At 40.1% G+C, this 11,891-nt stretch overlaps 1 protein-coding gene across 1 annotated transcript in view; it reads right to left on the bottom strand.

The window, feature by feature from the left end:
* LOC133507602 (contactin-4-like) overlaps window positions 1-10,178 on the bottom strand; it is a 242,846-nt gene extending 232,668 nt beyond the window's left edge. Inside the window, exon 1 of the mRNA XM_061832828.1 lies at window positions 9,931-10,178. The gene's annotated coding sequence lies outside the window, so the exon portion shown is untranslated. The remainder of the gene's footprint in view (window positions 1-9,930) is intronic.
* Between the last annotated feature and the right edge of the window lie 1,713 nt (window positions 10,179-11,891).

Consider the following 11,891-nt stretch of genomic DNA (forward strand, 5'->3'; position numbering starts at 1 on the left):
TACGCCAGTTACCTCCAACATCCTAAAAACATGCATGGAAGTCATTGAAGACTCAAAAGGTGTGAATGTAAGTGCTAATTGTTTAGATGTGCCCGGCAATTGCCTGGCAAAGAGTTGAAAGTTAGCCCCACATCTTGGCCACAGTCATCTGAGTCAACTGCACCAGCACACCTTCAACCTTTAGGGAGAATACGCAACATGGAAAATGGATGGATGGATCTTAATTATATAGATTCATATGCGTATATAAATGTATTAACCTTGACAGAAGCAACATTTATTTAGCTGCTGTTGTTTTTCTTATTTAGGGGGGAGGCAAATGCAGGAAGTCTACGTTCAGGGATTAAATATCTTTGTAGTTATCAAATAATAATAATAATCTTGTCTTAAAGGTAATTTTATGACTTTCAACCTTAATTAATGCAATGTAAATAAAGAAGACTGGGAAGACTTTTAGCTATCTTATACTGCATTTAAAGGGGGAGTCAAACTCCCTTATAATTTACTTTTCCTCTCTGAGCCAGAATGAAGACAAATGACAGACAAGAGACAAAATAAAGTTTACCATATCAGTATCAACCCTGAAATTGTTTTATGATATTTTGTTTTCCTTTTTGTGTGGAAATTCAGATGTTTACAGACTTTATATAAATCATTAATAATTTAGGAGTCCCAGAGCCCAAATACCCCTCTTTAGCCCGTTGTTCTGGGAGTCTAATTAAGCACACAAAGCCATTCACAAGGACAGACAGTATGCAACAAGGTTTTGGAAAAAAAAAATTAGGTTTAGACACATGTGTAGATTAGACAACTGGAATGCTTTTTAACCAAATCCCTGCAAGCTAGAGAGTTTCATAAAATGTTTACAAATTGGGTATTTTAAAAACCCAATGTGGCTTGTCCAGACCTTTCTGAATGACAACAGTCAAATCTTTTTCTTATCAAAACTAATCCACAAAGGATAGATATGGTTCATTTTCAACAAATCATAACAGTTGTTATTCAATGGAGGAATGGTGCATTTTTTTGTAAATGCATTTTTACAATTTTTCCCCAACTGTGAGGAGGTCTGGTCAAGGGGTATGTTATTTTTCAAGCACTTTTTTACAAAGGCATTAATGTAGAGAAGCAAGGTGATTAGTGCAGCAAGCAAACCTAACTCTGACATACATTACAGTTGATCCCCTGGGTTATTATCTGCGTGCTATATTTCTGATTCCCCAATCAAGAGTTGAAGGGGTTGTTTACAGTTCAGGTTCTGCCAAATGTTACCAATATGATTTTATTATATTAAATTGATGTAAGACATTGAGAATCTTATATCGATTTCTTCCACCCTCTGTGAGACATCTCCTGCTGTATTTCATTAATTATTTATATGTTTACTGACTGTCAGGAAAAAACTACATTTATATTTTTCCTCTACAGTATACTCGTATACACGGGAATATTTCATAAACGCAGCAGCGTCCACAAGTATTTAGTGTATTGTATGTACTGCATCTTATACTCAGCAATGAAATACCACATTTTTAGTTGCACAGAATAGATTGATACATAGATTGCAAATGGATTAAAGCCAATAAGAAAAAAATTATATTTAGTAGCAAAACATTTATTTGTAAAAACTGCCCATGACCTCATTGAAAGTACCAATGTGTATTCTTCATCAATGATACTTTTCCACACTTTCACTGCAACCTATTCTATTTTTTTGTTTGTTTGTTTTTGTGTTTCTCCTCCTTTAAAGATAAGATGACAGAATGGACTGACCTGCATGACCAAGTTTGAAACCTAGATGGAGCTTTCTTTTCCAGCACCTTCCTCAAAGTCACACATGCACATGTGTCCAATCAGCCCTCATCACCACCAACATATGTATAAGCCTGTTTATTTCCAGAGATCGGTGCCAAAGTGTTTCAGGGCACTACAGCCCACTTGTCTCTGGTAGCCACTTATTGCTTAATCCTCTGTTGACTCCTGTATCTCCCCTTGTTCCCAGTGTATTCCCTGTGTTCCAGATCAGCATCAGTCTTGCCGCCAAGCCAGCCACCTGTCCTCTCCACTGACTTCCTCTGTTCCTTGCCACTGCCTGCCACCCCAGCCAGGACCACCTCCCTACCTTTTCCTCAATCAACTGTTCATCACATTACATCTGTCTCCCCCTGCTCTTGGATCCAGCTCCTCTTTTTCCGTATGATCCAGCCATCCATTTCCATCCACAAGGGTCACGGGAGTGCTGGAAGCTATACCAGCTAACTTTGGGCAAAAGTCAGACTATACCCTGAACCGGTCACCAGTCAGTCGCAGGGCACGTATCATAGCGATCACTGAGTGGGATCCGATCCCGCACCAAAGTCAGGTGTGCATACCACTACACCATCAGTGACTCCTCTATCCGTGACAAAAGGATTAAATCTGGAGATTGACTTGGTTGATCTCAAACTTTCTTTCACTTTCCAGGCTTTACTTATTGTAGAAGCAAGAAGCTAGCCACTGCAACCACTGGCTGGAAACTGAGACCTAAGAGCTCTCACACCCTGTCTGGAACATGTTCACATTATTTAGTCCACTTGGTCGTCATATTCCAATCAAAGCACATTTTAACGCTACCAAAGCAGTTTATGGGAAGCCCTTTGCTGGGGCAAAAGATGAGACAGATCCACCCCTAAAAAGTCAAATTTTACTAATGCAATGACAATGAAAAAATATTTCCATTATTCTTGTTCAGTGGGATATTTTGACAAAAGTCTTCCATAGATAGGTAGGAGACTGGCTCAACTGGAAAGGCTTGGCCTCACAGTTCTGAGGTCCCAGGTTCAATTCTGGACCCGCCTGTGAGGAATTTTCATGTTTTCCCTGTGCCTGTGTGGGTTTTCTCTGGGCACTCCGGTTTCCTCCCACATCCTAAAAACATGCAACACTCTAAATTGCCCCTAAGTGTGATTGTGAGTGCGGCTGTTTGTCTCGATGTGCCCTCCGATTGGCTGGCAATCAGTTCAGGGTGTACAAAAGGTCAAAGCCTTTAGAAAAAAAGTTGGGCTCTAACAAAACCTTATGTTGAGTGGCTAGCTGTTACCATCTGATCACCTGTTAAAGGAAGACTTGGTCAAAAGTAGTAGGAATGAGTGCACACATTAAAACTTAGTAGATGAGGGTTTAGTGTTTCTTTGAATGCCAAAGTTATCCAGAGATTTCACCAAGAAACATATCTGAATTGTTTAAGATGATCAAAATTAGTCTCTTGCTCAGATATTTTAATGAACCCGGCTGGAAAACTGACAGCCAATCAGCGTTTGCCACGCCTGCAGTGCTTTTTGTTCTGATCCCCCATTTCTCATGGATTCGTTTCACCGAACAGAGAACGTCCACGATCAGGCATTTGGTGGCTGATTTTTGTAAAAAAGAATTACAAACAAACAAAACAAAAATACCATCATGTACAATGTTCAAACCTGTGCATTTGAGCCAGAATACAGACAGGTGGAACTTGACGTGTTAGAAAGGGGGCATGACACTGACGACAAATATGTATATATATGGACTGCGGAGATTTGTTTGATGCTTTTCTGAGGAGTTGGTCTACATGTAGAGAATATACAGCAAGTATGGTCAGGCTTTTTTAGCCCAAGATCTACTTTTCAAGCAGCCAGCCTCTCTCGATCGACTGGCGGCGGGGGCATGGGGGATGGGGCTGCACACGGGCACCGCCATAAATAGTTGCGAAATGTTGTGTGTTGTCTGCATAACATACTGTAGATACTATCCATCCATCCATTTTCTTCCCCACCTATCCTCACAAGGGTCGCGGGGAGTGCCGGAGTCTGTCCCAGCTGTCAATGGGCAGGAGGCGGGGTACCCCCTGAACTGGTTGCCAGCCAATCACAGGGCACATTGAGACAAACATCTGCACTCAGAATTGAATTTATAGTGTCCTACAAATATTGCATGTTTTTGAAATGTGGGAGGAAACCGGAGTGCCCAGAGGAAACCCAGAGAACATGCAAACTCCAGAACTGTGAGGCCAACGCTTTACCAGCTGATCCACCGTGCCACCACTATAGATGTTAGATACTTGATCAGGGGTGCCCAGATTTTTTTACCCCAAGATAAGGTAAACTAGGGAAAGAGAGTATGGTGGAGCAGTAGTTGTTGTTAGAGAAAGTTTCGTGTGCTGCCGAAAATAAACTAGTGGCTTCTTTTCATTTTTTTTTTTACAGTATGTATGTGAATTGTGCCATTGGATGTAACAACCAGTCATCCCTCACTCATTGAATCACATTTCCATAAACTGAATAGCTGTATGTTATACTTTCATTTTGCATTAGATTTTTTTTTTTGTTGTTGTTGCGCACAGCGCTGAATATCTGCGAGACTGCATCAGCGGTGTTTAGCACAACCTTTGGCTGATGTTTTTTTTTTTTGGGGGCACGTCATCCCGCAATCGACCGGTCGATCGCGATCGACGCGTTGAGCAGTACAGGGGGTACTAGACACAGTAATAGATACAAAGGTTTTTTTTTTTTTTTTTTTTTTAAACAAGGACGTGTTACATATCAATTTACATATGATCCATGACAGTTTGGTGAAAGGACATCGGTGAGTACACATTTTTTAACGGTCTTGGATTCCTAGTGAACTACGTGAGATATATGAATGCTATGGGCTATGTCCAAAGTTTATCAAAAACGTGACCTTATTTTTTGAGTATGGCGTAGGACTATATAATGGGTTATTTATATCTGGAATATAAAATGCAAAAAAATAAAAGGGACTTCCCCAAAGTGATTACACGTATATATCCATCCATCCATTTTCTTAGTTGCTTAGCTGACAGGTTCTGAGTGCTGGAGCCTCTCACAGCTGTCAACTGCAGGAGGCAGGTTTCACACATGCAGACATGCAAAATACAAACTCCACACACGTGGGATTGAACCCAGGTCTTCATAACTGTGAGGCCAACGCTTTATTGCTCCCCCACTGTGCTGCCTCATAAAGTATGTTGCTGCTTGCTACTGGCACAAGAGGCTAGAGCTAGCGGCTAATAACCAGTATTGGTTAGATGCGGGCAAATTTCCCCAGTTGATGAACAAGCCTCAACTGTGACATCCACAGCTTTATCTTGTCAGGTTGACCCCACGAGAGGTTAAAGAAGGATACATTTGGGTGCGTTTTCTCAGTTTTGTTGCAGTTTTGTGTACAACATGTCGGCATCTTGGCTTAGCTAGAATGAATGGTCTGTAATGCTAAGCACAGAGGACGTCAGGGGCGGGCTCAAGGACGTTTCTTCCAGGTCATCTGTGAAAGCTGGTTCATATCCAGACTTTACTTGGATTTAAAAAATGTTCTTTATTTTCATTTTTCTAAATTAATCTCCATAATATATGTAATAATAATATTACTTCACATTTAGTGAGTCTTCCTTTACATTCCACCAAAGCCAGTCGCTATCCTGACTCTTCTTTGTATTTAAAAAGTTTGCTTCCTGCTTTTGCAGGTCAATGCCACAGGTACCCTTTGCCTCCTATTGGATATTTACTGGAATATTCCATCATTCTGCTGTTCGCTTTTAATTCTTTTGGCTATCAGTTTGTAGCCAATGCTAGCAACTCATCTAATTACATGGCACCTTGGAAGGTGGTAAGCAATTGGGTGGCATCATTAGCCATGAAAAAAAGGCCACAAAAACATGGAGATCGGCAGAACTAGATTGCTTTTCTCACATTTTGTTAGTTCAACAGAAATTTTCACGAGTCTCACAAATTGGCATGGGATACTGTGTACAATGGGGACGGAAAATTTTCAAACCTTCTTAAATATTTTACTTTCTTGTATTGCAGCCATTTTCTAAAATAATTTCCATTAATTTTTTTCCGCATTAATCTACAAACAGCACCCCATATTGACAGGAAAAAAAGCTCAGTTAAGGTGTCAATGTGCTCTACGACTGGCTGGTGACCAGTTCAGAATGTAGTCTACCTTTTGCACCAAGTTAGCTGGGATTTGCACCAGCACTCCCGTAACCCTTGTGAACATAAGTGGCTTGGAAAATGGATAAATGGCTGATATATCAAACACCCATGAGTATTCAGACCCTTTGCTGTGACACTCATATGTTGAACTTGCGTTTTATCCAATTCTTCTGATAATCCTTAAGATGGTTTGTTGGAGTCCCGCTGCGTTTGATCATTTGTGTTTGATTGATGGGACTTGATTTGGAAAGTCACACACCTGCCTAAATAAGACCTAACACCTCGGAGTCATGTCAGAGAAAATGAGAATCATGAGGTCAAAGGAAATACCTGAATAGGTCAGAGACAGAATTGTGGTAAGGCAGAGATTTGAAAAAGGTCACAGAACAAAAATCTGCTGCACTTAAGGTTCCTAAAAGCACAGTGGCTTCCATAATCCTTAAATGGAATACATTTGCGAGGACAAGAACCCTTGCTAGGGCTGCCTGTCCAGCATTGCTGTGCAATCTGGGTAGAGGAGCCTTAGTGAGGAAGGAAGGTAAGTTAGAACCCAAAGGTCACCGTGGCTGAGCTCCAGAGATGCAGTTGGGAGATGGGAAAAAGTTCGAGAAAGTCAACCATCACTACAGCCCTCCACCAGTCGGGGTTTTATGCCAATGTAGGATGACAGAAGCCTCTCCTCAGTCCAACAGACAAGAATGCCTGCATGGGGTTTGCTATAAAAACACCTGAAGGACTCCAAGATGATGATCTGGTCTGACGAAACTAAGATAGAAGTTTGTTTGCCTTCATTCGAAGTGGTATGTGTGAAGAAACCTAGGCACTGCTCATAACTAGTCGAATACATTCCAAACAGTAAAAGACAGTGGTGGTGGCATCATGCTGTGGGGGTGTTTTTCAGATGCGTGGACAGGACGACTGGTTGCAATCAAATGAAAGTTAAATGTTGCCAAGTAAAAGGATATCCTAAATGAAAACCTTGCACTGAGTTCTCAGGACCTCAGGTTGTGCAGAAGGTTCACTTTCCAAAAAGACAATGGCCCTAAGCACAGAGCTAACATACCAAAGGAGTGGCATCAGAACTACTCCATAACTGTTCTTCAATGGCCCAGACAGAGCAATTGAGTGTCCCTGCAGACACATAAATTGACTGTCCACCAACATCCACCAACACCATCCAACCTGAAAGAACTTGAGAGGATCTGCGACCAGGATAGCCAGAGGATCCCCACATCCAGGTTTGAAAAAAAAATCATCATTCCAAAAGACTTGTGGCTTTATTAGCTCATAAGGGTGCTTCTACTAAATACTAAGCAAAGCGTCTGAATACCTACGGCTGTGTAATGTTTTTCTTTTTAAATAAATCTGCATACAATACGGTGTGCTGTGTGTACATTCATGAGGAAAAAAAAAGAACCTAAATGATTTTAGCAGATGTCTGCAATATAACAGAGTGAAATATTTAAGGGGATTTGAATACTTTCTGTACCTAGTGTATGTAAGAAAGAGATGTATCGTTACAAAAATGTATACATAAAAAGGTATCATTGTGATGAATAACATCAACTTTTGATGAATAAAAAATAAAACTTAAGACATTAAAGTATGTAAGTCATGCATTCTCTTCTTATTTCTCTTCTTGCTAGCACAATGAAAACATATTTAAGGTTGTGAGCTGCATCATGTGATGCTATACCAAAAAGTTATACAGTGTACATGTATCACAAGTTCACCCTAGACTTGTTGCCACAAATCCTTGGGTTGCAATCACGTGATAATTGTCACTATTTCTACAGACAAACTAGGCGTTGCAGACGACATCGCCATTACAACGTCCACAGACCCATGTGTAAGCGGTGAGCGGCGGATGTTTTCTACTGTGCAGATTTTCACACAATTATCACATTCACAGCACTTTGCACTCACACTTAATCCTTGCTGAGTAATGTACTGATCACAATCGCGTTTATTTTAGCGGGTAATGAGCTAAACTAAGCTCGTAAGCTTGAAAGGGCACAATGTGTAGAGCGAAGCAGGTCACACACACTGTGGTGTCTCGATCCACCCACTTGGGGAACTACAGAGAGGAATGTTTACATTACTGAAGAAGAGGAAGAAAAGAGATGAAGGAGACACATACTAGAACAAGACGTTAGCGCAAACTCTCCAAAGACATGCTAATATCTGTGTGGTAACTAAAAAATTTAATCTAAGTAAATGAATTACAAACATTTTTCTTGGAAAGATAAACCACACACCTTCATATAAAGTCTGCCATAGGTAAAACCAATGTATTATTTCCTGCTATTGATACAATAATTTGATTAGATTTTAACATTTTTTTAAATAGATATCATTTTGTGGGGAAGGCTAACTGGCCATAAATTAATACATTGATATAATGAATGAATTGTTCCTTCCCTGAAAAATAGATATGTAAAACATAGTTGTTAAAAACTTTTTTCAAACCCTCTATAAATTAATCAATTTCAACTGAAATACTCTATTTTAGAGAGGGGAAGTAACAATAAAAAACTAATAGTGTGATTGAACAACTGTGCACAGTCGTAGAACTACGAGTGTAGCCATGTTCAGAATTGACCAAAACATCTTCAAAGTCGGCGGCACACTAATCAACTGGTTAGAGGGTCTGTCTCACAGTTTCGAGGACCAGGGTTTGAATCCCTGCCCCCACCCCTTTGTTTAGTTTGCATGTTTTCCCCGTGCCTGCATGGGTTTTCTTCGCGCCCTCTGGTTTCCTCTCTTATCCAAAAAAACACGCATGACAGGTTAATTGAAGACTCAAAATTTTCCCATAGGTGTATGGTTATTTATCTGCTCTGCGATTGGTCAGCGACCAGTTCAAGGTTGATCTTGTAAGCGATACATAAAATGTATGTGTGTATATATATATACACACTTGTATCTAAAATAAACCATAAATTAAACCGTTTGCGCTCAAATTACAAACAATTAATTTAAATTAATGAAAATTATGTCAAATATTTAAAGCCACAACAGTGCATTCTTATGCTCACTACAATCCCCTTAGGCATGTATAGTTTCACCAAAATCTTCTGAACCATCGGTATTTCTTTCTATTCTAATTCAGTGAGTTGACGCAACAGATTCCAGAGTTACTGCAGTTTGTTTGTCAGCCATGACTCCCACACACTAATGAACAATACCGGTGATACGGATGTGTGCCACATGGTCTGGTGGGGTTAGTGTCACATACACATTTCCTATGACTGCGCAGACTCAAATATAGATTCAACCTTCAACCGGGATACTCGTTAAATTTTTATGTCAGTAATCATTTTAAACTCAGTTTCTGGACTTTTATCAAACTGTTTTTATTGAGTGCAACAATGCTTTGGCCCTTTTTATAAGGAATATGTCAAGTTTAAAAAATTAGATAAGTTAAAACAATGTACTGACATAAACCAACAACCCCCCCCCCACACACACACACACACATATGAAACTGTGCATTCTAATCCAAGCATTGTAAACCCTCCACTCTTCAGTGATGAATGGCATCTGAACTCACGACAGAGGATGATATCAGGGCTCAAATTCATTCATGTGTAATCCCACCGTATCCGGGTCTAAACTAGTTGCAGTTGGTGGTCAACAGCATCACAAATCTAATCTGAAAATCTATAGGGATTATTAGAGGGAGGGTCCACTTTCTGGGATTACTAAACATCTGCACAGGACACGCATTACTGTACTTTTTTTTTTGTTTTAACTACCAACATTACAGTTTCTGAAAAAGTGGATGGGCGTGTATCAGATCAGTAGCAATTCAAATAGGAATTCAAAGAAAACACAAACGTGTCAGCACCCACCCTAAAGAGTTTTTATCTCTTTTAATTGATCATATATTCCCTTAAATGATACCATATCTTAAATAAATTGATCATAAAAACAGGAAAGAAAATATCCCACTTACTTGTTGTGTTTTTCTTCTTTATTTTTTTGTGTGATTTATTTATTTATATATTTTTTTGCTGGAATTGTCAATCTCAGGTTAATCCATATACGGTCACCACAGGTACCGCCGCCGATTGCCTCAATGATCCGTGACTTGTACGCAGTCTTGCTCCTCTCGCCACTGCGTGCGCGTTACATTCGACCGGTTGTTTGGTGGCAGCACTACTCTGTCTCCATCCCACAGCCTCTCACCGTCTGTGTCCAAGTGGGCGAGTTGACGGTTCTCACACAAGCTGGAAAAAGTGGAGTCAGGGTTGTCGTCACTGCTCAATGCGCACCAAGTCGACCTGCCTCCTACCAGGCAGGAGGGGAGCGGAGAGGGGTGCACGATGGCGGCCGGTGGGCTCAGAGAAAAAGAGAAAGCAGGAGACTATTTTGAGTCTCCCCGGACCAGCCTCTCAATGTGCCAGCCGTCCAAGCGGAACAGACTCCCTCCCCTCCTTCCCACATGCCTCTTTTACCCCACCCCTGTTGATGCTGGGATGCAGAACGATTTGGTCATGGACCACTTTCTGGCTTCCTTGTCAGTGCCGTTTCTATGTCGGAACAAAGGTGAGACACAAATCAAATGGTTCATGGACTCCTTTCTTTCTGTCTGGGTTTGCATTACACACGTTTCCAAAATGCTGCAAAATGTTCTCAAACAATTAAACCTGTATCATAAATACATAAACAAATAATCCAATGAGAAAGAGTGACTCTTTTGAACAGCAATTTTAATTTACTGTTAATATTAATTCATTGCCAATTAATTAATTTCAATTGCTATTTTTTTTCTCAAGATTATTATTTTGTAGCAGCACAAAAGCATTTCTCCACACACTCCCATTTTAACATTAATTAACCAACAGCCATATCATAATATTCCTTGTCGCAATTTTCCACGTTATGATTTAAAAAATTATTACTTTTTTATATTAACTCGCACTCTCATCACATTCAAATTATTACTCAAAACATATCTTTGAACAGGCATATTGGGTATTTGGGAGTCACACAGAATGCCGCCACTTGAGACTACCATGATCTGGGAGGTAAACTGTTATGGACTCTCCAAATTGTACTGAGCCAGTCCATTTGTAAATTAAATAAAACGAGCTACATATAATTAATAGATAAATTAATAAATACAGTCATAAATACATGTCTAAGTACAATTAAGAAAACCGGTAAAAAAAAAAAGTTAACCAAAGAGGTGAGTCTTAAGCTTCCTTTTAAAAACAGTCTTTGTGGTCCTGAAGCACTCTGGCAGGCTGTTCCAATGGCCTGGCTTCTTTGTATGTTTTTGTTCTGGCCGTAAGAATCATTAAAAGGCCAGTGCCAGGGGTGTTGAGGACTCTTGAGGTTTGATATTATAAAAGCACATAAGATAGATATAATACGATATGATAAGACCATTAAGACATTTTAAAACTAGTCAAAGAACCTTAGAATCCATCCTGAAACACAGATGGAACCAATGCAGTGATCTTAAAATCAGTGTAATATGCTTCCGCTGTATGGTCTTCATCACTTATTTACTACAACAAGGACACTTACCACCCATTGAGAGTGAAATTAAATAACCAACGATGAGCTAAGACTAGTGATGAGCTACCAAAGACTGAGACCAAAGAGCTGTCCAAAGACACCAGAGACAAAATTTTACAACTTCACACGGCTGGAAAAGGCTACTGATAAATTACCAAGCAGCTTGGTGAAAAAAGGTCCACTGTTGGAGCAATCATTAGAAAATGGAAGAAGCTCAACATGACGGTCAATCTCAATCGGAGTGGAGCCCCATGCAAGATATCACCTCATGGGTTTCAATGATCCTTAGAAAGATGAGGAATCATCCCAGGACTACACGACAGGACTTGGTCAATGACCTGAAAAGAGCTGGGAGCACCGTTTCCAAGGTGACTGTTGGTAATACACTAA

This window comes from Syngnathoides biaculeatus, chromosome 10, assembly GCF_019802595.1.
Source record: "Syngnathoides biaculeatus isolate LvHL_M chromosome 10, ASM1980259v1, whole genome shotgun sequence".
Classification (NCBI taxonomy): Eukaryota; Metazoa; Chordata; class Actinopteri; order Syngnathiformes; family Syngnathidae; genus Syngnathoides; species Syngnathoides biaculeatus.